Raw genomic sequence first — 25332 nt, 5'->3', positions numbered from 1 at the left:
GTTTCCTAGGAATCTGGGGACTGATTCGGTTGCTCCTCTGAACTTGATCTATCGGCTAATACTTTTGTTTTTGTTTTTGTTTTGGAGGAGAAAGGTCCAGATTCTAAGTTCCACCCCTAGATAGGTGTAAAGCAGTTGTGCCTTTCTGCTTTGCCTTTAATCAGATGTAAATGAACCTGCCGTCAACCCACCCCGTGGGCTTTTTGTGCAATTAAGTGGTGAGGTCACTAAATTCTGTAAATCCTTGATCTTGTTCTTTAGAAGTCTGTGGCCCCATGACATGCTCTCATGTAGTTTACCAAATTATGGTGTGTTTTAGTGGTATGCAGATGACTATCTCTTATTTTTATAGTTACACATTTATTTTAAATGGACATTAGAAAAATATGACTAGCAGTTATAATGATATAATCAAACAACATAAACTTATATTTTAAAATAAGTCTATGTGAAAATAACAACTTTGAGAAATGCAAATAATGGTACACTATTTAAAGGCTATAAGATACACTTTGAAGGAGCTTCCAGAATAACTGAAATTTGAGCCATATTGCCCCAAAGTGTGTGTGTGTGTGTGTGTGCATGTGTGTGTTGGAATGGGGTTAAATGGTAGGTGTATGAGAAAGGGGGCGTTCTTGTGGGAATATCTATTGAAATACTCTTGTTTTCCAGCACTTTGGGAGGCCACCTCTGCAAGCTCTGAGATTTCAGAGGGACCTACAGAGTCAACATTACATCTGTAGGAGCATGTATCCAATCACCAAGGCCATCAGGAATGTACTGGTAAGAAAGGCACCAGCATCACTAAGAAGTTTAGTATCTTTGCTCCATCGGTGAAAACTGATAGACACAGTCACAGAGTGGGGTTCATTAGTGCCCATAGAAATAATGAGGCCAGGTGATGACACACACAGAAGCCATGTTTCAAGGTTCCAAGTCGTCCCAGACAGAGCTCTTAATATTAGACCTTAACATGAGCCCTGCCTGGCTGGGATGTAAATTACTCTGGAGCTCTGGAACTATCAGGTCTTCAGTCTGCTACTTAGCTGTATTTGTTCTTCCACTATAGAGGATAAGAGCTGCCAAAGAGGTCCTCTAGCTTTCACATTTTGTCTCAGCCTTCAGTTTCTAATTACCTGTCTGTACAATAGCAATATAATTCCATAGCCAACCAACCCTGCAGCTCTTGTAGGTACTGTTTTCCTATATCTTTCAAATGATTTAATTATTATACCTATTGGGGTATTCTCCTCTACCAGATCATTTTTTCTAGGTGAAAAACATTTCAGCATCTGTGAATTTTTAGTAATTCAGCTGCCAGCTCTTTTCAGAGACTGTCCATACCTGCATGCTTCCATTATTGTTTTTATCCTTTCTCCTGTCGCCTGGAATTTAAGCTCCACACAGTAAGGATTTTTGTCTCCTTAATTCACTAATATAACCCAAGCATTAGAACAGTGCTTAGCACATTAGTACCTGCTCAATGAATTTTTTTTTAAAGATTTATTTATTTTATACAAGAACCAGGGTGCAGGCCAGATATGCGGGAGGGTGAAAGGATTCACCAGAGATAGAGCGGGGAACAGAACAGGCAAACTGACGAAATACACTGCTAAGGGGAGCAGCGGGAGAGACAGGAGAGGTCTTCTGTGCCATATGGGACCTCGCCAGCCGGCCAGGATCGAACCAGCTCTGCAGAGGCTGCGGACAGCTTCACAGCGTGGCGCTCAACCGCCTGCGCCACCAGGGGAGGCCCCGAATTTTTAATTGAATCTGTATGCTCCAATCAGTTATCACCTTAGTTCTGGTCTCATATTCCAAGTTCTTTCAATGATCTTCAGACACCTCAACTTTAGTATGCTCAAGATCAGATTTGCTATTCCTCCTGTTTTCCTAATTTGATTCATAGTATCAAATCCAAATCCAAATAACCTAGAAAGGCTAGGTTATTCTTCACTTTAAGTTTTGGAATAACCTCTAAGCCCTCTACTAATGCTGACAGACATTTGATATTAACTAGGATCCTTTAGCCACACACACATATACACACACCACACATTTGTTTTTTCATTGCCTCAGTCACCTGTCCTAGTGTCTTGTGTATTATTGTTCATTAGTTATTGCTTTAGTCTGCTTGGGCTGCCATAACAAAACACTACAGACTGGTGATTTAACAAAAGTCTGTGGAAGATGGAAGTTCAAGCTCAAGGTGCTAGAAGTGTAGGTTTCTTTCGAGGCCCCTGTCTTTGACTTGTAGTAAACTCAAGTGAAAAACAATGCAAGGCCCAAATGACCAACATGACTGCTAATGCCATCTGTTGGTGGCCATGGAAATGGCATGCTTTTAATCTGTATAGCTTTGCTCAGACCTATCCAAGTTTTTGTTGTTGTTGGTTTTTTTTAAGATTTATTTTTATTTATTTATGCATACAAGAACTGGGGTTTAGGCCAGAGGTGAGGGAGGTGAGAGGATTCACTGGAGACATGTTGAACATTTAAAAAGTAAAGGAACCTCCTCCAGATTATCTTCTGTATTCCCTTCTCTGTGTTAGTCAAGGGTTAACTGAAGAGAATTCAATGAAAGGACTAAAATATAGAGGTGTGGGCAGGAGTAATAAGAACCCAAGTGAAGCACCCAAGGACTAAGGGAAGGTATTGTCAGTCCTGGAGCTAAAGGGGCAAAGCAAAGAGCAGAGCTTGAAATCCAGAGAGAATGGAAAAAGGGCTACCTGGTAGGAGCTGTGGTAATAAGATAGAGGAAATAGTTTGACTGAGGAAGTAGTGGGAATAAATCCCTGATCTCTTCCTTCTATTTATCCTCCCAAAGTCAGAGGGGTAAAGAAACTCAGCCATTGCAACCCATACTGGTTAGACTAGGGCAGAGAAGGGTGGAGACGGGATTTGGAGGGTAACTTGGTAAATAATCAGCATTCCTTTCACAAAATGAATAACCCTCTCCACTGTTTTACAAATGTATAAATATTATATAAATATATATTTTATATAAATATACATATATTTGCAGGTATACGCTATATATACATTCTATATAAACATTGTATTATAGATATTTATTTTACATATTTGGCTCCCTGTATTCATCCAAGATTGAGTTCCTAAATGTCATTCTCATTCATGGTGGTATTCCAGTACCCATTAAAAGGGAACTCATGAATATTTTTTGAATGAATAAATGAATGGGTGAATAAGCATGATCTGTCCCCATGGGTTAAAATCTTGCTAAGGGGACAAATGGGCGAGTATATCCTATTTTAACTTTGTGTCAATGGAGTGAATTCCATCTGGCTCCTGAATAAAATAAATGCATCAATAAAGCAAACAGGGGCCTCCCTGGTGGCACTGGGATTAAAGACAGCACTATCAAGCTACTGCCAGCCACTGCAGCATGAGTTCAATTCCCAGCAGTCCAGGAAGCAACCCACATGGCACAGCAGACTTCTGCCTCCCCCACTGCTTCCCTCAACAGTGTATTTCAGTTGATGTGCCTGTTCTGCTCCCCACTGTCTCTGGTGAATCCTCTCACATCCCACACCTCTGGCTTACACTCCAGTTCTTGCATGCATAAATAAATAAATCTTTAAAAAATTAAAATAAAGCAAACAGGATAATTTTTCTTAATTCCCAGTTATAAGTTTATGTGAGCAACAAATTCAGATAGCCGAACTCAGAGTTCCCCACATTTTGACTTTTAAAAATAACATTTGCAGTATACTTTTTAAATAAGCAAGCTCACTTATCTTTGCTTCTGACTTTATAAGTCGACATTTTAAGATGGAAGTAAAAACTTGACTATCTCCAAAAGAAGCATTAAAGTCAACATTTAAAACTTTCAAATGTAGTCTAATTGTTGAACTTTAATAACTAAACATCCTGTTGAAGGTGAGCAAATGAACATTCCCAGGACACTACAGATTAATTAGTGAGCACTGTTAATGCCAATCTATGCTCTCTTCCCCCAAACACACAGAGAAATTATCTTTATGGTAACTGATATTCCTTCATTCTGATCACTCACTGTACCTGTACATCTCTGGGCTGTGAACATTTCCTATTAAGACATAGCTGTCCATTAAGACATGGGCCTCCCTGGTGGCGCAAAGGGTTGAGCACCGCACTATGAAGCAATCCACTCGTGTCTCTGCAGCACGAGTTCAGTACCCTGGTTGGCCAGGGAGAAACCCACATGGCGAGGCAGACCTCTCCTGTCTTGCCCCCTGCTCTCCTCAGCAGTGTGTCTCAGTCAGTCTGCCTGTTCTGTTCCCCGTGCTGTCTCTGGTGGATCCTCTCACCCCCCACATCTCTGGCCTGTACCCCAGCTCTTGTATGTAATAAATAAATCTTTAAAAAAAAAGACATAGCTGTCCATTAAGACAAACATGCAAGTGATTTCATCACTTGATGTCTAATTACTACAGCTGGCTTAATGACAAGGTTGCATCAATTTTTCAGTACTTCTGCTGTAGTGAAGCAGAGTTCTCCAAATGTCACAGTCCCTTTACTTACATAGCCACCAGGAGAAAGAGTATGATGGCGATTGTTTTCTTGGTATTTCATTGTTCTACAAAAAGGGGTGCTTGTAATCTCTTAGAGATTTTTGAGGGTATGAAGAACATGAAAAAGGACATTTCAATAGAAAATGTACATTCTGGTTGGTTATTGTTGTTAAGTGCATTGTTCAGCAAATGTTCCGCTATATTGAGTTTCAGGCATCAATGGAATTATATTATGGTGAGATTTGTGATTAAGGTAGGCTAACTCAAAATGACAAGCCAAGAGCTTTTAAAACCCATGTTTCAATGAAATCTGGCAGCGCAAAAACAGCTGCTCTAAGTCCTCTCCTCTAATATTTCAAAGGAAGAATAGCAATGGATTTCTGATACCATATGTGCCAACTGCAGAAATTCTAGACCAGGCTGAGAGATCCTGGGTGAAAGGTCATACTTTGCCTCACACAGATGGCACATTTAATTATTAAAGAACAATTTTAATGTAATCATTTCATGCCCTGAAACAAAAGGTCTTCTCAGGTATCTTGAAGCTTGTTACAAGCCTAAACTCTGCTGGAGATAGTGAAAAGCGTATGTGATTTCATATTCTAACTTTATAGTCTTATGAGTTGAATTTGTCTAGCAGACAATAAAAGACATTTCTTAGAGGAGAAGGGAAGGGAATGAAGGTCTGTCTTTGGCAGAGAATTTACTTACCCTGAGAAGGAAAATTAAATCTGAACCCTTGCTTCAGATTTAACTCAGGTTCCAATTCCTCAGGAGGATGGCTGAATGACCTCTTTCAGCAGAATTGTTTGCTGCAAAATTTCATGTCTAGCCTCAAGAAACTTTTCAGAAATAATCTCCTTAGTTTTTGTCCACTATATAAAAAAAAAAAACCCAGCAAAGTGCCTGTTAATAATGTTCATTAAATACTAGGTGTTCTTCTTAGCACACACTTGTTTAAATACATTAAAATTCAAGGTTATATAATTTGGAAGAACTGTAGAATAAAATCAAGGCCAATTCCACCAATCTTTAAAGCAAAATCAAATGGAAATATTAGAGTTAATATGTCCTTTAGATGAAGATGACACTAAAACATAGGTAACAATAGTAGTAAATATTTACTGATAATGTATTATCATTCAGGCACTGTGCTAAGTTCTTTACACGTAAATACTCAACAAAAGTTTGGTGGGGAAGGCGCTATAATTATCTCTGTTTTACAAACTGAGACACAGAGAGGTTAAGATTCCTATATGACTATTTAGTTGGCAACTTGTGGAGTCAGGATGCCAAACCAGGTCACTCAAATTTGAAAATCTATGATTATGTCATCATTCCATGCAAAGACCACAGAAAAACACCTGTAGTTGAACAAATTGGACTTACTGATTATAGAGAGGGAGAATGATCTGCATGGGGAAATACCGTCAGCAAGAAGGTCTTTGACACACCATGCACAAAAACCAACTCAAAATGGATTAAAGAATTAGACATAAGACCTAAAACATTAAAATATATAGAAGAAAATAGAGGCAAAACACTACATGACATACATCTCAGTGACATCTTTAAAGACACATCACCTAAAGCAAAGATAGTGAAGGAAAAGATGAACAGCTGGGACTACATCAAATTAAAGGGCTTCTGTATAGCAAAAGAAACATTAACCAAAACAAAGAGAAGCCCCACCGATTATGAGACAATTTTTGCACACAATACTACTGATAAGGGCTGATCACAAAGATCTACAAAGAGCTGATGAGACTCAACAAAAACAAAGTAAACAATTCAGTCAAAAAATGGGCAGAAGAGGGCCTCCCTGGTGGCTCAGGTGGTTGAGCACCGCCCTGTGAAGCTGTCCACAGCCTCTGCAGTGCGGGTTCCATCCCAGCCTGCCAGCTAGAATCCCACATGGTTCAGCAGACCTCTCCTGTCTCGCCCACTGCTCCCCTCAGCAGTGTATTTTGTCAGTCTGCCTGTTCTGTTTCCCGTTGTGTCTCTGGTGAACCCTCTAACCTTCCTGCACATCTGGCCTGTACCTCAGCTCTTGTATAAAAATAAATAAATCTTTAAAAAAAAAAAATGGGCAGGGCCTCCCCGGTGGCGCAGCGGTTGAGCGCTGGGTTGTGAAGCTGCCCGCAGCCTCTGCAGCACCGGTTTGATCCCCGGCTGCTCCCCGGCCACCGGAGGAGGGTCCTACATGGTGCGTAGACCTCTCCTACCTCCCGCTGCTCCCCTCAGCAGTATACTTCGGTCCTTCTGCCTTCTCTGCTCCCTGCTCTGGCTCTGGTGAATTCTCTCACCCTCCCACACTTCTGACTGTACCCAGTGCTTGTATAAATAAATAATCTTTAAAAAATTAAAAAAAAATTAAAAAAAAATGGGCAGAAGACCTAAAAAGACACTTCTCCAAAGAGGAAATGCAAATGGCCAACAGGTATATGAAAAAATGTTAAACATCACTTGTAATAAGGGAAATGCAAATCAAACCACAATGAGATACCATCTTACACCAGTGAGAATGGCACATATTTAAAAAACTAGCAACAACAAATGTTGGTGAGTATGTGGTGAAAAAGGAACTCTCCTGCACTGATAGGAATGCAAACTGGTCCAACCACTGTGGAAAGCTCTGTGGAGTTTCCTCAGACTACTAAAAATGGAGCTTCCATACAATCCAGCAATTCCACTCCTAGGAATTTACCCAAAGAACACAAAACATTAATTCAAAAGAACGCCTGCACCCCTATGTTTATTGCAGCACATTTTACAATAGGTAAGCTATGGAAACAACCCAAATGCCCAAAAATAGATGATTGGATCAAGAAGATGTACTATATATTCACAATAGAATATTACTCAGCAATCAAAAAAAATTCATGCCATTTGCAGTAACATGGATGGAGCTAGAAGGGATTATGCTCAATGAAATAAGTCAGAAGGAAAAAGAAAAATACTGGATAGTTTCACTAATAGGATGAATGTAGAGAAGCCAAATAAGGGATTGGGGGAAAAGTAATTATAATAGATTAAAATTGAAAATCAACAGGCAACTATAAATCAGAGACATTCTGCAGGGAAGGAGGAAAGAGAAGGATCAAAACAGGGGTGGGAAGAGCACAAGAGACTATGGTGATGGTACATGGGGGAATTGGTGGTGGGAATTTCATGGCGACTACACCTTAGAGAAGAAAGCATACATTATACAAAAATGAAGAATGTAAAATAAACATAAAATAAAATTTAAAAAATTAAAAATCAAGGTGTTTGGATTTATGAAAAGATTTGATCTTGTTAATGATTTGGGGGATGGTTAAGCAGGACTTTTCTCTGACTTGGATGCTATCAGGAAATGGGGGTAATTCTATGATCTTAATAAATCATATGTAGAAGGAGGGAAAATTAGGCCTCCCCAGTGGTGCAGTGGATTGAGTGCAGTGAAGCTGTCTACAACCTCTGCAGCGCGGGTTCAATTCCTGGCTGGCCAGGGAGATACTCACATGGTGTGGCAGACCTCTCCCGCTTCACCCGCCGCTCCCCTCAGCAGTGCTTTCTGTCCATCTGCCTGTTCTGCTCCCCACTCTGTCTATGGTGAATCCTCTCACCCTCCCGTGCCTCTAATCTGTGCCGCAGCTCTTGTATAAATAAATAAATCTTAAAAAAATAAAAAGGAGGGAAAATTAGAGCGTTGCACTTGTAGAGCAGCAGCACTCATGCATACCAACCAAGATTAGAGCATGTGTTATCCAGAAAGTATGTGGAAGAATCAGAATTTGAATCCATGAGGCCCAGCACATTTACCTGCTCTACAGGCAAAGGCAGCAGGAGCAGCAAAATGAGGATGGGAGAGGTGTTTTAGGAGGAAATTTTGGCTATGTAGTCACAATGAAGTGTCAAAGTGGAAGACAGGGGGAGCTAACTACTCAAACAATAGTCTAAAAGTTTTTTTGTTTTCTTGGTTTTTCTTTTGTTGTTGTTTTTTTAAATTCAGGGGATCTTTTTGTTTTGCTGGATCTTCTAGGTCAATCTACCCAGTAGTGCCCACAGTCACACTCTTCTCAAAAGGTGCCACCTCATTACGCATCTGTATGATAAGCTACTTTCTCCAAGAGAACTTAGGTCCATGCTGGCAGCCCAGTGGCCCCAGTGGACCTGATGGATGTTCCCTCCCCAGCATTCTCAAATGTACTTTCATGGAGTCATCTTTCTAGAGTCCTAAATCCCTTTGGGGCCACTGCCAAAGATTCTACCAGGAGACTGCTGTATTAAACTTTGATAAAAAAGACTATTGTTACATATCTGTCATGTCTTCCTGTATAGTAATTCTCCCCCTTTCTTGGGTGTTGCGTAAGAAATCCTGATTTTCCTTGGGAACTTCCCCTTCTTCAAGACATGTAGTCCTAGAAGGACATGGAAATAAAGATGTTATTCCTGACACTCTCCTTCAGTCCATCAATACATGTTCCAAGTAGGGACCACATGGCACAAGTCAAGTAAGTCAGTAACTCCCTTTTTTAAAAAAAAAAAAAAATATTTTATTTATTTACGCATATAAGAACTGTGGTGTAGGCCAGAGAGTGGGGGTGGGTGGTGGTGAGAGGATTCACCAGAGACAGAGTGGGGAGCAGAATAGGCAGATTGACTGACATGCACTGCTGAGGGGAGCAGAGAGTGAGACAGGAGAGGTCTAATATGCCACGTGGGTAGCTCCCTGGGAGGGGATCGAACTCATACTGCAGTGGCTGGTGGATATCTTGATAGCTCTAAGACTTTAACCTCTGCACCACCAGGGAGGCCCCCTTAAGTCAGTGACTCTGTTTCAGAAGTCCGGATGTCGTCTAGAGTGACACAGACAGGAATATGAGTAAAGCTGCCATGTGGCATCTCTGAACAGACTGCCCTCTTGTTCCTGTTACCCAGGTTCCCACAGGTGCCTTCATCTCTTCCTGAGGCCTAAGTGTTCAACATCTTCTTTGACTCTGAGCTACCTAGAATATATCCAATAACCTTTTTGCTTAAATAAGCTACTTTCTACTGTTTGCTTTCATAGAACCCTAATTGACACATAGAGTTTATTTGATATTTCTTCTATTGAACTGACTTTTGGAAAAATGTCCTTCAACAATGCTCATTCAAAATAATGAGAAAGGACATCCAGTTCAAGTTCTGGCTTTTGGTTCACATGGAAACCAGGCTATGCTTTCCCAGGGGACTACTGATCTTTTTTCCCAGCACTGGTAGATGATCAGAATAAAAGGCCATAGATATAATGAGCCTTTGACCTTGACTTTCATTATGTGACACTTTACTCTTCTCTGAAAAAGGAACAGAAGATGTTGAACTCACAACTCTTCTCCAACCCATTTTATTGACCAAAAAAACCACCTTTCTTCCAATCTTCTTACAAAGAATCATGATTAGGAGGTTTCTGAATCTAAAGGTTATTTCTCCAAAAAAATCCACAGTTCTATTAAATTACAGATATTCTTAAGAGGAGTAATATGTGCTTCTTGAAATAAAAACCACCCATCTGCTCCTAACTCTTTGACCATGTGGTGTCCTATTTGAAATTACACCAACAATCAGGGAATAAGGTGTTTGGGTGACACAGCAAAAGAACATGGTTATAATTATGTTTCTTAAAAAACATTCAGGATGGGGAATAGGAGGAACTTCCTGAATACTTGCATTGGAACATATGCTTGTAGGTATTGGAGAGTGATTTCACATTAGAAATTAGATATCCTGGGAGCTTTTTATTATGTCAAGTAGCAGGTCACACTAAGAAATATGATCATTTTAAAAATGCTTGCCTGTTGGTTGGTTTGTTTGTTTTTCAGATGATTACCCACATGGAAACTCCAACAGAGTTCACAAACTATTGGAACTAATAAATGAGTTCAGAAAGTTTCATTGATTCCAAATCAATAGTGTTCTCATAAACAATTATTGATGAAATTCATATGGAATCACCAAAAACCCCGAATAGCCAAAGCTCTACTGAAAAAAAAAGAAGGAAATGGAGGCATCACACTCCCAGACTTCAAACTATACTACAAAGCCATAATCATCAAAACTGCATGGTATTGGAACAAGAACAGACATACAGACCAATGGAATCGAATAGAAAATCCAGAAATAAACCCACAGATTTATGGTCAACTAATCTTTGACAAAGGAGCAAAGACTATGCATTGGAGCAAAGAAAGTTTGTTCAATAAATGGTGCTGGGAAAACTGGGTCACTACATGCAAAAGAATGAAGCTTGACCACTACCTCACACCATACACAAAAATCAACTCAAAATGGATTAAAGAACTAGACATAAGACCTGAAACCATAAAATACATAGAAGGAAATATAGGCGAAACACTACGGGATTTGCACATCAAAGACATCTTTACAGACACATCACCCAAAGCAGTGATAGTGAAGAGAAAGATAAACAGCTGGGACTACATCAAATTAAAGAGCTTCTGCACAGCAAAAGAGACAATAACAAAAACAAAGAGAAACCCCACCAACTGGGAGAACATTTTTGCACCCAACACTAATGATAAAGGACTGATCACAAAAATCTGCAAAGAGCTGATGAGACTCAGCAACAACAAAGAAAATAATCCAGTCAAAAAATGGGCAGAAGAGCTAAAAAGAAACTTCTCTGAAGAGGAAATGCAAATGGCCAAAAGACATATGAAAAAATGTTCAACATCACTTGTCATCAGGGAAATGCAAATCAAAACTACCTTGAGATACCATCTGACACCAGTGAGAATGGCACATATTAAAAAAACTAGCAACAACAAATGTTGGCGAGGATGTGGAGAAAAAGGAACTCTTCTGCACTGTTGGTGGGAGTGCAAACTGGTCCAACCACTATGGAGAGCTGTGTGGAGATTTCTGGACCTACTAAACATAGAGCTTCCATATGATCCAGCAATTCCACTCCTAGGTATTTACCCAAAGGACACAGAAACATCAATTCCAAAGAGCACCTGCACTCCTATGTTTATAGCAGCACTGTTTACAATAGCTAAGCTTTGGAAACAACCCAAATGCCCAAAAATAGATGACTGGATCAAGAAGATGTGGTACATATATACCATGGAATATTACTCAGCATTCAAAAAAGATAAACACATGCAATTTGCAGCAACATGGATGGCGCTGGAAGGGATCATGCTCAGCGAAATAAGCCAAAAAGAAAAAGAAAAATACCGGATGGTCTCACTCATAGCAGGAATCTAGAAAACTTAAATAAGGGACCAGGAAAATGAAGATAAGAAAGTGAAAATCAAAATCAACAAAAAACTATGAACCAGAGACACTTTTTGGGGGGTGGGGGGCGGGAGGGGAAGGATTGGGGTCAGAATGCAATTGTATGGGGGAATATAAAAATAAAATTAAAAAAATAAATAAATAAAAAGCACACACAATTAATCAATAATTAGTAGGGAGATAAAGATATATCTATATTTAAATCTATATCTATAGATAGGTAGATGATAGAGATATAGATCCATAATAAAACAAATAGAAAACTAATAGTAAAATGGTCAATTTAAACTCAACATGTCAATAATTATGTTAAATACAAATGGACTAAAAACTACACATAAAAGGCAGAGAAAGATTGTCAGACTGGAAAGAAAAATAGACCAAATTTTGGTTCTGTTTTTAGACTGAAGATTTTTTTAGACTAAAAATAATTTTTCAATCTGAAGAAAACAGCAGAAACACATGAAATATGATGGGAGTTATGAATGAGAGAAAAAGATAAAATGTAAAAAAAAAAAAAATAGTGTTCTCATAAACCAGTCACAACCAATTAAAAATATAATTGAAATGAAGATTCCATGCACAATATCAAAAAAACTGAAGGTATAAATCTACTAGCTGTACATACCAACATAAATCCCAAAACAAAATTGAGTGTAAAAACCAAATTGCAAAATGATAGATATATTTATCTAAATGTTGAATTTATCTTTCTTTTTTTAAAGATTTATTTATGCATATAAGAACTGGGGTGTAGACCTGGGGTGCAGGGGGTGAGAGGATTCACCAGAGACAGGGTGGGGAGCAGAAAAGGTAGATCTACTGAAATACAATACTGAGGGGAGCAGTGAGGGAGACAAGAGATGTCAGCTCCCTGGGCAGTTATCAAACTCATGCCACAGTGGCTTGCAATGGCGTAATAGTGCTGAGACTTAACCCCTGGCCACCAGGGAGGCCCAAATGTATCTTTTTATATAAAAATAAAAAATCTTGTATTTAAAAAATTTTAATGTTAAAGTACTATACAAATATAGATTAAAATAAAAAATTTACATTGCTAGTCAGCAACCTTTTTTTTTTTTTTTTCTGAGCTGTGCAAAAGACAAATAGGATTGGGGAAACATTCACTGTGATATTACTATTTAAAATCTGAAGCAAACATATAGCTTAAGCTTATTCTAGGTGGGTGGTGAATATAATCAATATTATCCTCTTCAAGTGATCATTATTATTCTTTAAAACTTTATAATGAAATGTTTTGAAACACTATTGTAATAGTAAGAAACAGAACACAAATTTTCTTTGTTCTCTTATAGCAAGCGGAAAATCTAAGAATGAAATAAGAATCAACTTGAATTTGCTGTTTTGGGGAAACTTCACCAGCAATTTAGCCAAGCAAATGCAGCTATACATGAAATAAGTTGTAATCGGCATGGCCTGACCTGATGCTCCTTACATGAACAAACTTCTACATTTCCTGGTATGCAGGAACTTATCCCTCCAACTTTTACACAATAGAGGTGGTTATGGGCTTCCCTGGTGGTGCAAGGGGTTAAGCACAGCACTATGAAGCAATCTACAGCCACTGCAGCACAAGTTCAATCCCCGGCCAGGGAGCTAGCCACATAGCGCAGCAGACCTCTCCTGTCTCGCCCGCTGCTCCCCTCAGCAGTGTATTTCAGTCAATCTGCCTGTTCTGCTCCCCACTCTGTCTCTGGTGAATCTTCTCACCTCTGCCACCTCTTGCCTGCACCCCAGTTGTTCTATACATAAATATTTAGGAAAAAAAAAAACAGAGGTGGTTATAGCAGCACTGGACTTGGGGGGACTAGAGAGGGAAAGGGACAGGAAGAAATGTTCTGTGTCTTTGTGCCAATTTTGCCACAACTTAGTAACCTTGGAGAAGTTACTCCTGTCCTTAATTTCTTCATTTGTAAAATGTTTCTCTTTCTCACAGGTTTGTTGTGCTGAATAAATGAGGTAATGCAAATGTGAGACTGTTTACCAGTATAGGAGGAATGTTGGAGGATTCTGTGTGCAAATTTCATTGATTTCCAGATTGAATTCCATGAAAAGCCAACCATAGTTAAGAAGTCAGGACAGTGCAAACACAATCACTGCCTAATGTTGAAGGTGCTGTATCAGGAGAATGATACTGTGCAAACAGGATTTAATGCGGAGGATTCTCTTTAGAAGAAACTGCACAAAGGTGACATTTTTTGTGCTGCTTTTTCTATGTTATAGAAATTCTTTTTCTGAAGAATTTCATTCTTCTCTAATCAGAACGAGATGTTGCTAGAAATTAAGATGCCCCTCACTGCCAAAAACAAACAAACTTTTACTTTTTTAAATTTTTATTTATTTAGTTATTTTTATCTACTTTTATAAAAAGACAGTGGTTAAAGGCACAAATGCAGTACTCCTAATGACTGGGTTTCAGTTCAGACTTTGCCACTTACAATAGCGTGCCCTCCTCTCTCTCAGCCAGGAACCAACGGAGAAAGCAGACAAAGGAGTTAGACAGTAGGAGGCCAAAGTATAGCCAAACAATCCCTTATCTACAATTCAGAAATCCATAAAATTCTAAAAAGCAAATGTGTTTTGTAATTCATTTGACAACAAAATTCCCAGCATGGTAACTCTTTTGACAAAATCTGACCTGAATTGACATGACACAACCTTAATTGACCCATGTGACTATTCCTACCTTTAACTGTCCAGATAATAATGTGCTTAATGATGGAGAGTTGTTTTAGAGCCTGCAAATGAAAAATATAACCCTCCTAAAATCTACAAATTTCTGAATTTCGAAACCCACCTGGCCTCAGGAGTTTCAGATAAAGAACTATGTCGTTACTGATGAAACTAAATTGAGGAACATGTCAAAACCCTAACAGTACAGGGCAAAGGTCTCCAGAGTGAGCTTAGAGTGAGAAAGTGCAGAAAGTCCCTGGGCTGGAGAACAGGCCTCCGTGGAAGGAGCTGCAGCTGCTTGTCTTTCTCTTACAATCACCAGCTACTCCGAACTCATACTGAGCAGTAAGATGTACATAAGAGGTATACTTGAAAAGCCCAAAGGCTTCTCCCAAATAGTCCCCTCCTAGAGAATCAAATGAAATAAGGGAAGCAGGAGTAAATTTTTTGCCCAGTAATACTGGGGTTGTTGTAAAGATAAAATAAAACCATGACTTAAAGAGTTTTAAGTCATGACCCATAGGTAGCCTCAGTAGATGCTGTTGTCATTGTTATCATCATACATAACCTTCATGCACTGGAGGAATTTCCCTCTGAACCCCATCTTAGGACAGTTTGCCGCACCCCAAATCTGGCCTCTTTCTTGGAAGATGCTAGAGCTCCTTAGAAGAGTTAATACCACACTCAAGAAGAGTGTTGGTCCCCCAGGGATAGTTTCATATTGTGATTTCATTTCATCTTTCCCCTCACATTTTCTTTGTCCTGATTTCTTCAACCATTTATTTTACATTTTATCTCTTTTCAAACTTTGTGTTTTTTATTAATTACTTTAATCCTTTCTGGAACAAAGAATTCAAAGAATGTCCGAGTATTTGCTACTTATTCCACATAGAAAGTAAATGAAACCTGTCAATTACAGAGAAGTCCAAGGATTAAGAGGCCTTATATCACTGAAATTGGAGGGAAGAATTTGTAGCCAATTATCTTCTGATTTCATGAACCAGAAATTTCTTCTTTTAAAGGTATTAATGTAGTATACTATCTTATTACATAATGCCTGATGAATAAAACTTTTTAAGCATGAAAGGGTCACTGGAGTAGGGAAGAGTGCCCTCTGGGGAGAGGAAGGTAGTGCTAAGTCTTTGGGCAAGTAAAACATCACCTACGTGAAATTATAGCTGAAGTATCTTACTTTAGAGATCTGTACACAGGAATTTAGTTTAGGAGGATATCCATCAAAATGTTTATAATGATCTCACCCATGTTGGTGTGTATCTGTCCAGTCTTTTTTCTTTGTATGGATTCCCTTCTAAAGTGGAATCAGGTTTTGCTTATTGTTTTATAACTAGCTTTCCCAATTAATTACAGACTCTAAGTCCTTGATATTATTAAAGATTCCATTAAAATAATTTTATAACATGTAATTCATGTTGTGTTAATAGGTTCAAATAGTAGAGAATTGTATAGACAAAATTAAGAGCCTACTTATCTCACCACTATCAAATATGAACCTGAAGTTTCTGCTGTTCATAGCTGTGTGTGTGCACATATACACATATGTGTGTATGCTTTCAGATATTTTCTGTGTGTTTACAGGAACATTATTTTCTACACAAAAGGAGTCATCGCCATTTTACTATTTGCATATTCTTGATATTTTTTCTCATGTCTCTTCTTAAAAATTATATTTACATCAATTTCCTTTACGTTGCTGGGAGGAAACAAAGTTTGAGCCCTACCTTATCTATTTTGCAATCATGCCAGAGAGATGAAAGACAAATGTAAAAAAATGAAGTATAAATAACATGCATGATTATGTTAACATAAATAAACTTACACTATTTTAAAATTTTATCCTCTGGGAGAAGAGATAGCCATTTAAAATAAGACAAAAAACTAAGTTTATAAAGAGAAAAATGAATACATCCAACAATGTAAATATTTTAATCTTGCAAAGCAAAAAAACAGTCAAAAAGTATTAATGATAAGTGACAAACTGGAAAAATATTTTCACTGCAAAGGGCAGATAAATGATGAATTTCCCCAATATGTAAACACCTTTTACAAATAAAAAAAAGATGCTCAAGAACTAGTAAGTTTTTTTTTTAAGTTGTTTTTTTTTTTTACACAAGAACTGGGAACAATCCAGATGCGGGGGAGGGTGAGAGGATTCACCAGAGACAGAACGGGGAGCAAAAAAGGCAGACTGATGAAATACACTGCTGAGGGGAGCTGCAGGCAAGACAGGAGAGGTCTGCTTGCCATGTGGGTTGCTCCGAGGCCGGCTGGGATCGAACCGATGCTGCAGAGGTTGCGGACAGCTTCACAGTACTGCACTTAACCCTCTGCGCCACCAGGGAGGCCCAAGAACTAGGAAGTTTTTAAAAATGAGACAATGGTATGGTTTGAAACTTCAAGTGGCCAAACAAAACACCAAAAACAAAAGAAAGAAGTCATAATAAAGATGGACTTCTCCATTCATAGGGAAATGAAAATTAAAACAAAAGTGAATGCATTTATAATATTCATTATTGGAATGATATAAAAAATCTCAATTAGTAAAAGTGTCAATTGGTACAACTTTCTTTGGAGGGTGAATTGGCAATATCAACATTCAAGTAAATCCATTCTTTTACTTAGGAGTTCCACTACTTATAAGCATATATATATATATATGAATGAGAGGACATTTGTTACAAAAATGTTTCAATAGCAAGTTCTCGCTTTTATTTATTTTTTTTATAGAGGCATGTTTTTATTTATTTATTTGTTTGTTTTTTGTTTTGTTTATGCATGCACTGAGTACAGTCAGAAGCGCGGGAGGGTGAGAGAATTCACCAGAGCCAGAGAGGGGAGCAGAGCAGGCAGAAGGACCGAAGTACACTGCTGAGGGGAGCAGCGGGCGGCAGGAGAGGTCTGCGCGCCATGTGGGACCCTCCTCTGGTGGCCGGGGAGCAGCCGGGATCGAACCGGCGCCACCGGGGAGGCCCAGGTTCTCGCTTTTAAATGAATTTAATAACATGGCATATGAAATGATTTCTTGGAGTTACTTAGATGAACCACTAGATGTCACAATTGTTCAACAAAAATGAAGCTATAGCTATTGGCATTATTAATAGACGGTTGCAAATTTCTTTCCATAAGTAGTCCTTCACTTTGTCACATTACATGCCAGCCAGTGCAACTCTAAAAGAAGGACAATTTATCAGATCACAAATTTCTCTGCAGACAGCATTTCACAAAGTTATTTTCAGTGTATCTTTTTAAAAATATTTTTCTCATAAAGAAGTCTCAATAATATTCAGTACCACAATGAGCTTTCATATGCTTTTACAAGGTTTTGCCTAAAATGCACTAAAATTGGGTAGGCTCATAGTCCCTTCCAAGAGGGACTTGGGCTTCAAAGATTGTCACCTAACATGCACACTACCTGTAAGTCCAATATTGAAGATTCATTTTGAGAAGTTTAAAAGTTTCTGAACTCTAGGTGTAGCAATATTAGTTATAAAATACCTCAATATGGAGTGGCCCTGTAAGCACTCTTATTGAATCGTATTAAACTGGGTTTTATTATTTTTTAATTTTTTTATTATTTTTTTTAAGATTTATTTATTTATTTATATAAGCACTAGGGTACAGTCAGAAGCGCACGAGGGTGAGAGAATTCACCAGAGCCAGAGCGGGGAGCAGAGCAGGCAGAAGGACCGAAGTACACTGCTGAGGGGAGCAGCGGGCGGCAGGAGAGGTCTGCGCGCCATGTGGGACCCTCTCCCGGAGGCCGGGGAGCGGCCGGGGATGGAACTGGCGCCGCAGAGGCCACGGGCAGCTTCGCAACCCAGCGCTCAACCGCTGCGCCACCGGGGAGGCCCCTAAACTGGGTTTTAAACAAAAACAAAGCCCATAAAAGAGACAAAAGAGGGGTGCCTAGGAAAAGAGATGGGATGCTGTGACCGCATACTAGGAAGAGGGGGCTGTTAACCAGAACTCTGCATGTCCACTCTATTGTGCTTTAAGCTAAATACCACACGGTTCAGTGTGACCTTACTACCTAGAAGTATGGGTATTCTGGGAAGCCTAAGATCCTAGGCAATACTCCACCTATAAAATGCACATTGTCACAGTTATCTGGTAATGCTTTTCGATAGGGCTGAGTACTTTGGGTTGATCTAAAGTAAATAAGCATAAATATATTAGGAAATATATATTGTCTATTTTTGTACTCATAAATTGCTAAGCAAATATTGAAACCAAATTCATGTTTAGTTTCTGATTAAGGAGTTCTAAATGTAAGAATTGTATATAAACATAGGGCTAAATAAATGTTTGGTTTTAAAATAAGAATTTCTTCCTCAAAGAAAGAAGCAAGAATGAAAATTAAGCAGGAAAAGGAATCAATAATATTAAGTGACAACTTCTAGAAATATCTGCTCATTTAGTATTATATTAGTAAAATATTTATAAAATAAAATCATAATGCAAAGAGCTGGGGCCTCCCTGGTGGCACAAGGGGTTAAGATGCAACCTAAGAAGCTGTCAGCAGCCTCTGCGGCACGAGTTCCATCCCCAGCCGGCCAGGGAGCAACCCACATGGCACAGAAGACCTCTCCTGACTAACCTGCTGCTCCCCTCAGCAATGTACTTTGGTCAATCTGCCTATTCTGTTCCTCACTCTGTCTCTGGTGAATTCTCTCACCCCCCCCCCAATCTCTGGCCTGTACCCCAGTTTTTGTATGCATAAATAAATAAATATTTTTTAAAAATAATGCAAAGAGCTGAAAAGATCTAATCTTGGCAAAACAAAATGTGGAATATCAAACCAGAAGATACAGCAATTTATTGAATAGATTTCATTTGAAAGGAATTATATTAACAGAGTGGTATATTTAGCTATCAGATAGCTGTGATTTCCTAATACCGTCTGCCCATGGTATATTCAACAATCGTCAAAGCAGATTTACAAGCCTTATTTAATTTTCACCTGAAGAATTACTTTCTGGGGCCTCCCCGGTGGTGCAGCGGCAGAGTTCTAGGTTGCGAAGCTTCCCACAGCCTCTGTAGCACCAGTTGGATCCCCAGCCACCGGGTCAGGGTCCCACATGGCACGCAGACCTTTCCTGCCGCCTGCAGCTCCCCTCAGCAGTGTACTTCGTCAGTCTGCCTGCTCTGCTCCCCGCTCTGGCTCTGGTGAATTCTCTCACCCTCCCGCGCTTCTGACTGTACCCAGTGCTTGTATAAATAAATAAATAAATCTTAAAAAAAAAAAAAAGAATTACCTTCTGTATTAATGCCAAAAAAATACTAACAGCCTATGACAAATTTTCTCTGGTCCAGCTATAGGCCCAACTAAATTAAATACATTTAACTTAATTAAGCACTTCAAGAAAAGTCTGGCTACTGAAATTGGACAAATTTTTAAAAGATAGAAATGATACCAGTGCCCAGCCCCTAGGCCTCTCCTCTTGGCCTCAAAGTAGAACCCACTCACAGTTCTGACACGCATCTCCTTTGGGTGGTCATGGTTGAAAACAGATGAAATCAGAATGCCTCTTCCTTCACTATGGAATATTCCATACTTCCTGCCATAGACCTAACGAGTTGGGGCTATGCCTTTACCCTAACATGGTGGAAGGATACTATATTCTGGTAGCTCTTGGCCAAGAGCTGGGTCTTTTAAAAAAAAATATTCTGTATCATAAGATTATAATGTTTTCTCTGACAGACCAGGGATCTCCTAAGTGGGATGCACCCATGAAAATCCTATAGCACAAGAGTGAGCAAACTCCAGCCCAGCCAAATGAAGTCCACTTTTTTCCTGATTTATTCTGGTAAAATGTATGTAATTTATTTTACCATCTTAATCATCTTCAAATGTATGATTCAGTAGTATTGAATATGTTCCTGATGTTGTGCAACCACCAAGAGCTTGGTCTTTTGTAATGTCTCCTCTACATGCCCAACTCCTGTCCATCATGACGGTCACCTTTTCATTGGACCCTCCCCCAGAGCTGTTACATCAGAATTTAAGTGTTATTTCCCACTCCCTTATTCCCTCTAAAATCCTAGAGTAAGTGAAGGGCAGGTCTTCAAACTATTGGCTCAATTACTTTATCTTATTTAGGCATGTCAACTTAATCAGAGAATGTTTATCCTTATACTGTGTTTTCCTGAATTCTGACACCCCCACATTAGGTAACAGTAAGCAAAACGATACTTTCAGAACCACGTTTGGAAGAAGGCTAGCATTACTGTTACAACGAATACATGTGGAAACTGAGAAATAAGAACAGGGAGTTTCGGATGCCTATCCAAGGTTGCCCAGCTAGTAAAACAAGACCCAGGGTTACAGAGATTCAAGGTCTCCCAACACCATATTCAGGGTATGGTCTGCTGCAGCTATTGGAAAAGGAGATGAGAGAAACAGCCACATTTCACATCTGTGCTCATGTCTAACCAGCCCTCTGGATTTGTTTCCTCTTTAAGTCCAATGAGGTAGCGGAATCACATACTCTCACCTTTCACCATTGATCCTTCATTATCGGTGGGTTTCTTATTTGTAAATTCACCTACTCACTAAAATGTATGTGTAACTCCCAAATCAATACTCAAAAGCTTTCATAGTCACTTGTGGGCCCAGGCAGATGAGCAGCAGACTTGCCTGTTCCCAGCTGAGGTCCAGCAAGGCAACACTATACTTGCTTATTTCAACTTTCATACTATAAATAAGTGTCCTTTTCACATCTATTGAGTGACTTGTCTCTTTCACATTGTTGTGCTTTTTACTGGTGATTTTGTTTAAAAGCCACCCCCTCACCCCGCCATCCGCAAGTATATTGAAATACTGTCCATTGTTCCTCAGTGCAAGAAAGCTATGATGTGCTTCTTGGAGAAAACCCATTAGATACCCTGTGTTCAAGCATGAGTAACAGTGCTGCCGGCCATGAGTTCAATGTTAAGGAATCAGCAACATATAACAAAACATTTTAAAACAGGAAAAAACATAAAACAGCTGAATGTTGTTTTCATGGAACAAGGAACATTGATTGATTAAAATATGTCTGGAAATTTCCAGAAAAATTAATTTCTCCCAGAAGCAATGATTTAGTATCCAGTATTTATGGTGATCTCATAGATCAATTACTAAGAATAGTGAGAATCAACCACCTTTAGATAGTCTGAGTTGTGTTGGTTTGAGATACATCACTTCAATCCTGTGTTATGTCAGTACTTGTCTTAACTCCTCTCCCAACAGTGCGACCACTTGAGCTTACCAGGCAGTACTGTAGTGTGGTTTGGATTTGGTAAATTAGGGCTCAATGCCACATTCTTCCAAAATAAAAAATAAAAAACAAGGAAATGTTTCCCAGACTGCACCTATTTGGGCCTGGCTTAAAGATCAAGGCAATTTAGCTACTTCATAAGGTTTTTACTTTGCATTTCCTCCAACCGGAGAAGGGGTCTGGCTGCTTGTGTAATAGAAACAGTGGGAAAACCTTTTGGCCCGGGTTATCAGAAAGGGCACAATAATATAGCTATTTTTAAATTTTATAATCTGGTTACCCTCATAATTGGAACAATCAGGGAAATTCACTGGCCTCCTCTTTGAAGTAGATTCATGAAGAACAGAACTACATGAAGTAGGTATTACTTAAGAATATTGTTAATTTTATTAGTCTCTACTATGACTCTGTCTTACTGTGGATCCTGGTGAAAGTGACAGCACCGGCAATGTATATCAGTAAGTGACCTTTAAGCTATAAAACAAAAATAGAGATGTGCTTTTATAAAGATACTTTTTTTCTATGACCAGAACTACACATCAGTTGTGATTTGATTCTGAACTTGGCTTTTTTGTTTTTTTTTTTTTTTTGTTTGATTTTTTAAAAATATTTATTTATGCATACAAGAACTGGGGTACAGGGCAGAGGTGTGGGTGGGAGGATTCACCAGAGACAGAGTAGGGAGCAAAACAGGCAGACTGACTGAAATACATTCCTGAAGGGAGCAGCAGGCGAGACAGGAGAGGTCTGCTGTGTCATGTGTGTAGTTCCTTAGCTGGGGATCAAACTTGCGCTTTAGTGGCTGTGGATAGCTTCATAGTGCTGTGTTTTAACCCTTGGGCCACCAGGGAGGCCCAACTTGGCTTTTTCGAATAGCAATCATAGTGAAGTCAGGCATCCTTTATTAGGTATTTTATCTGCATTCCTTTATACAACAATGTTTAATACTCACAGTAATAACCCCTCAGGGTAGACAGCACTTTCCTCATTGCAGACGGAAATTTGAGGTTCAGAGGATAATTTTCTCACTGCATAGCAAATAAGCAGCAGTTAGGAAAGAGTCCCACATCTGCCTGCCTTCAAAGTGTATGGCTTTGTCCAGTGTGCCCTCGTACAAGACTGGTTACATAATTTGGAAGTCCTAACACAGAATGAAAATGCGGGGTTCCTTGTTTAAAAATTAAGAATTTCTCTGAGCCTTCTCCTTCCTCCTCCCCTGCAGTATGTCTCTGATTTATAATTGTCCAATTTTGCTCTGTTGTGTTTTGTGCTGTTATTATTTTTTTTAATTTATTTTTATTTTTATATTCCCAAAACAATTGCAACCCCCTTATTTTGACCCCATTCATTCCTTTCCCCACCCACCCTCATAGAGTGTCTCTGGTTCATAGTTGTTTGTTGATTTTGATTTTTTTCTTTCTTATAGTTATTCTTTTTCCTGGTCCCTTATTTAGATTTTCTAGATTCCTGCTATGAGTGAGACCATCCGGTATTTTTCTTTTTATTTCTGGCTTATTTTGCTGAGCATGATCCCTTCCAGCTCCACCCATGTTGCTGCAAACTGCATGTGTTTATCTTTTTTGATTGCTGAGTAATATTCCATTGTGTATATGTACCACATCTTCGTGATCTAGTCATTTTTGGGGGGCATATGGGTTGTTTCCAAAGCTTAGCTATTGTAAATAGTGCTGCTATAAACATAGGGGTGCTCTTTGGAATTAATGTTTCTGTGTCCTTTAGGTAAATACCTAGGAGTGGAATTGCTGGATCATATGGAAGCTCTATGTTTAGTAGGTCCAGAAATCTCCACACAGCTCTCCATAGTGGTTGGACCAGTTTGCACTCCCACCAACAGTGCAGAAGAGTTCCTTTTTCTCCACACCCTCGCCAACATTTGTTGTTGCTAGTTTTTTTAATATGTGCCATTCTCACTGGTGTAAGATGGTATCTCATGGTAGTTTTGATTTGCATTTCCCTGATTACAAGTGATGTTGAACATTTTTTCATATGCCTGTTGGCCATTTGCATTTCCTTTTCAGAGAAGTTTCTTTTTAGCTCTTCTGCCCATTTTTTGACGGGATTATTTTCTTTGTGTTTGTTGAGTCTCATCAGCTCTTTGTAGATTTTTGTCATCAGTCCTTTATCATTAGCGTTGTGTGCAAAAATGTTCTCCCAGTTGGTGGGGTTTCTCTTTGTTTTTGTTATTGTCTCTTTTGCTATGCAGAAGCTCTTTAATTTGATGTAGTCCCAGCTGTTTATCTTTGCCTTCACTTTTCAGATATCTGTAAAGATGTCTTTGAGGTGCATGTGATGTAGTGTTTCACCTATATTTCCTTCTATATATTTTATGGTTTCAGGTCTTATGTCTAGTTCTTTAATCCATTTTGAGCTGGTTTTTGTGCATGGTGTGAGGTAGTTGTACTGTTATTATTTTTTCACACTGATGAGGAGCACAGGGGACTGAGGTGATGGTGCACAGGCGCATTGGTGAAGGAAACTCTACGGGGACTACACCTGAGGGGTTGGAGGAAAGCAAATATTGTTTAAAAATGAATAATTACATAAAAAATTAATATCAAAAAATAAAAAATAATAATTATTAAGAATTTCAAGGCAGCAAGCACAGAATAGTAAACCAAGGGCAGGGCCTTTCAGAGGCCTTGTGTGATCATATGGTCACAGGCCTTGTGTGATCATACAGTCTCCTGCCTTCAAGTCACAAAAGCTTCCAAAAGCACAGATCCAGCAGGAATTGAGGTAGGAGGAGAGCTTCTGCTTTGTCTGTGCTATGAGTCATGTCTACGCCACTGTGGAAGCATTGCTAATTTCTCTTGGCAGTGCGAGTGACTGCTTTTAACAAAAAATTCAGAGACATCTGTAGAAACAAAAACAAATACATAAACACAGAAAGACAGGCTGCCAGTCTTTTGATGTGTGACTGACAATAACAGGGTTTTAAATAAAACATGAGATGATATTTTTTTTCTCCTTTGCCATTTTTCTTCGGAGCATCCTAAAAGTTTGATTCCTTTACCTCTTTAATCACACATACTTTTGTTCTCTGAATAAATGGCATTCTTGTTCATTCTTTCCTACTATTTTTTTTTCAAAAGGCATAGAATTTCACTTGACTTGAGCTGAACTGTATTGGTAATTCTCATTTACCACACATGGTATTAGGACCTCCTTAATTCCTGCTCTCTTCCCTGTGAAAGCTAGCTTAATTTCACAGGCATTCTGGTTTTACCTCGGAAAAACGTACGAATCTCTCCCTACTCTAGTTGAGCGTTTACAGCTTTCTGCACTTAAATGCAACTTAAGAAGAGGAGGGTTTGGCTTTTCAGGCTCCCATTTTTATGTCACCCCCCAGTTAGGTCACATTTTCTTCCATGAATCTCTTTTATTCTCCCACCAAGGAGCTCAGTATCTTTAGGCTGCTCCATTCTAGAAGTCCCAAGCTGCCCAGTTTGGCCCCTTTTTAGGTCAAGTGGTGGGAAAACAATCAGATTAAATTCTCTGCACTGAAACAGCAATACAATTCAGCTTCCCTCTATCAATCCTCATCT

At 39.0% G+C, this 25332-nt stretch overlaps 1 protein-coding gene and 1 long non-coding RNA gene across 2 annotated transcripts in view; one reads left to right on the top strand and one right to left on the bottom strand.

The window, feature by feature from the left end:
• On the top strand, nucleotides 1-13795 carry LOC119245849 (uncharacterized). Its single transcript, XR_008550675.1, has 4 exons — nucleotides 1-218; nucleotides 673-783; nucleotides 13112-13275; nucleotides 13753-13795. It is a non-coding gene; the product is annotated as an uncharacterized LOC119245849 (long non-coding RNA).
• CLDN12 (claudin 12) overlaps nucleotides 1-25332 on the bottom strand; it is a 77730-nt gene that overhangs the window by 37390 nt on the left and 15008 nt on the right. The gene's annotated exons all lie outside the window — the stretch shown is intronic.

The sequence above is a fragment of the Talpa occidentalis genome, unplaced genomic scaffold, assembly GCF_014898055.3.
Source record: "Talpa occidentalis isolate TD23 unplaced genomic scaffold, MPIMG_talOcc4v2.1, whole genome shotgun sequence".
Lineage (NCBI taxonomy): Eukaryota > Metazoa > Chordata > Mammalia > Eulipotyphla > Talpidae > Talpa > Talpa occidentalis.
Note: the sequence above shows the minus strand (reverse complement) of the source record. Positions and strands in the feature narration are given on the sequence as shown.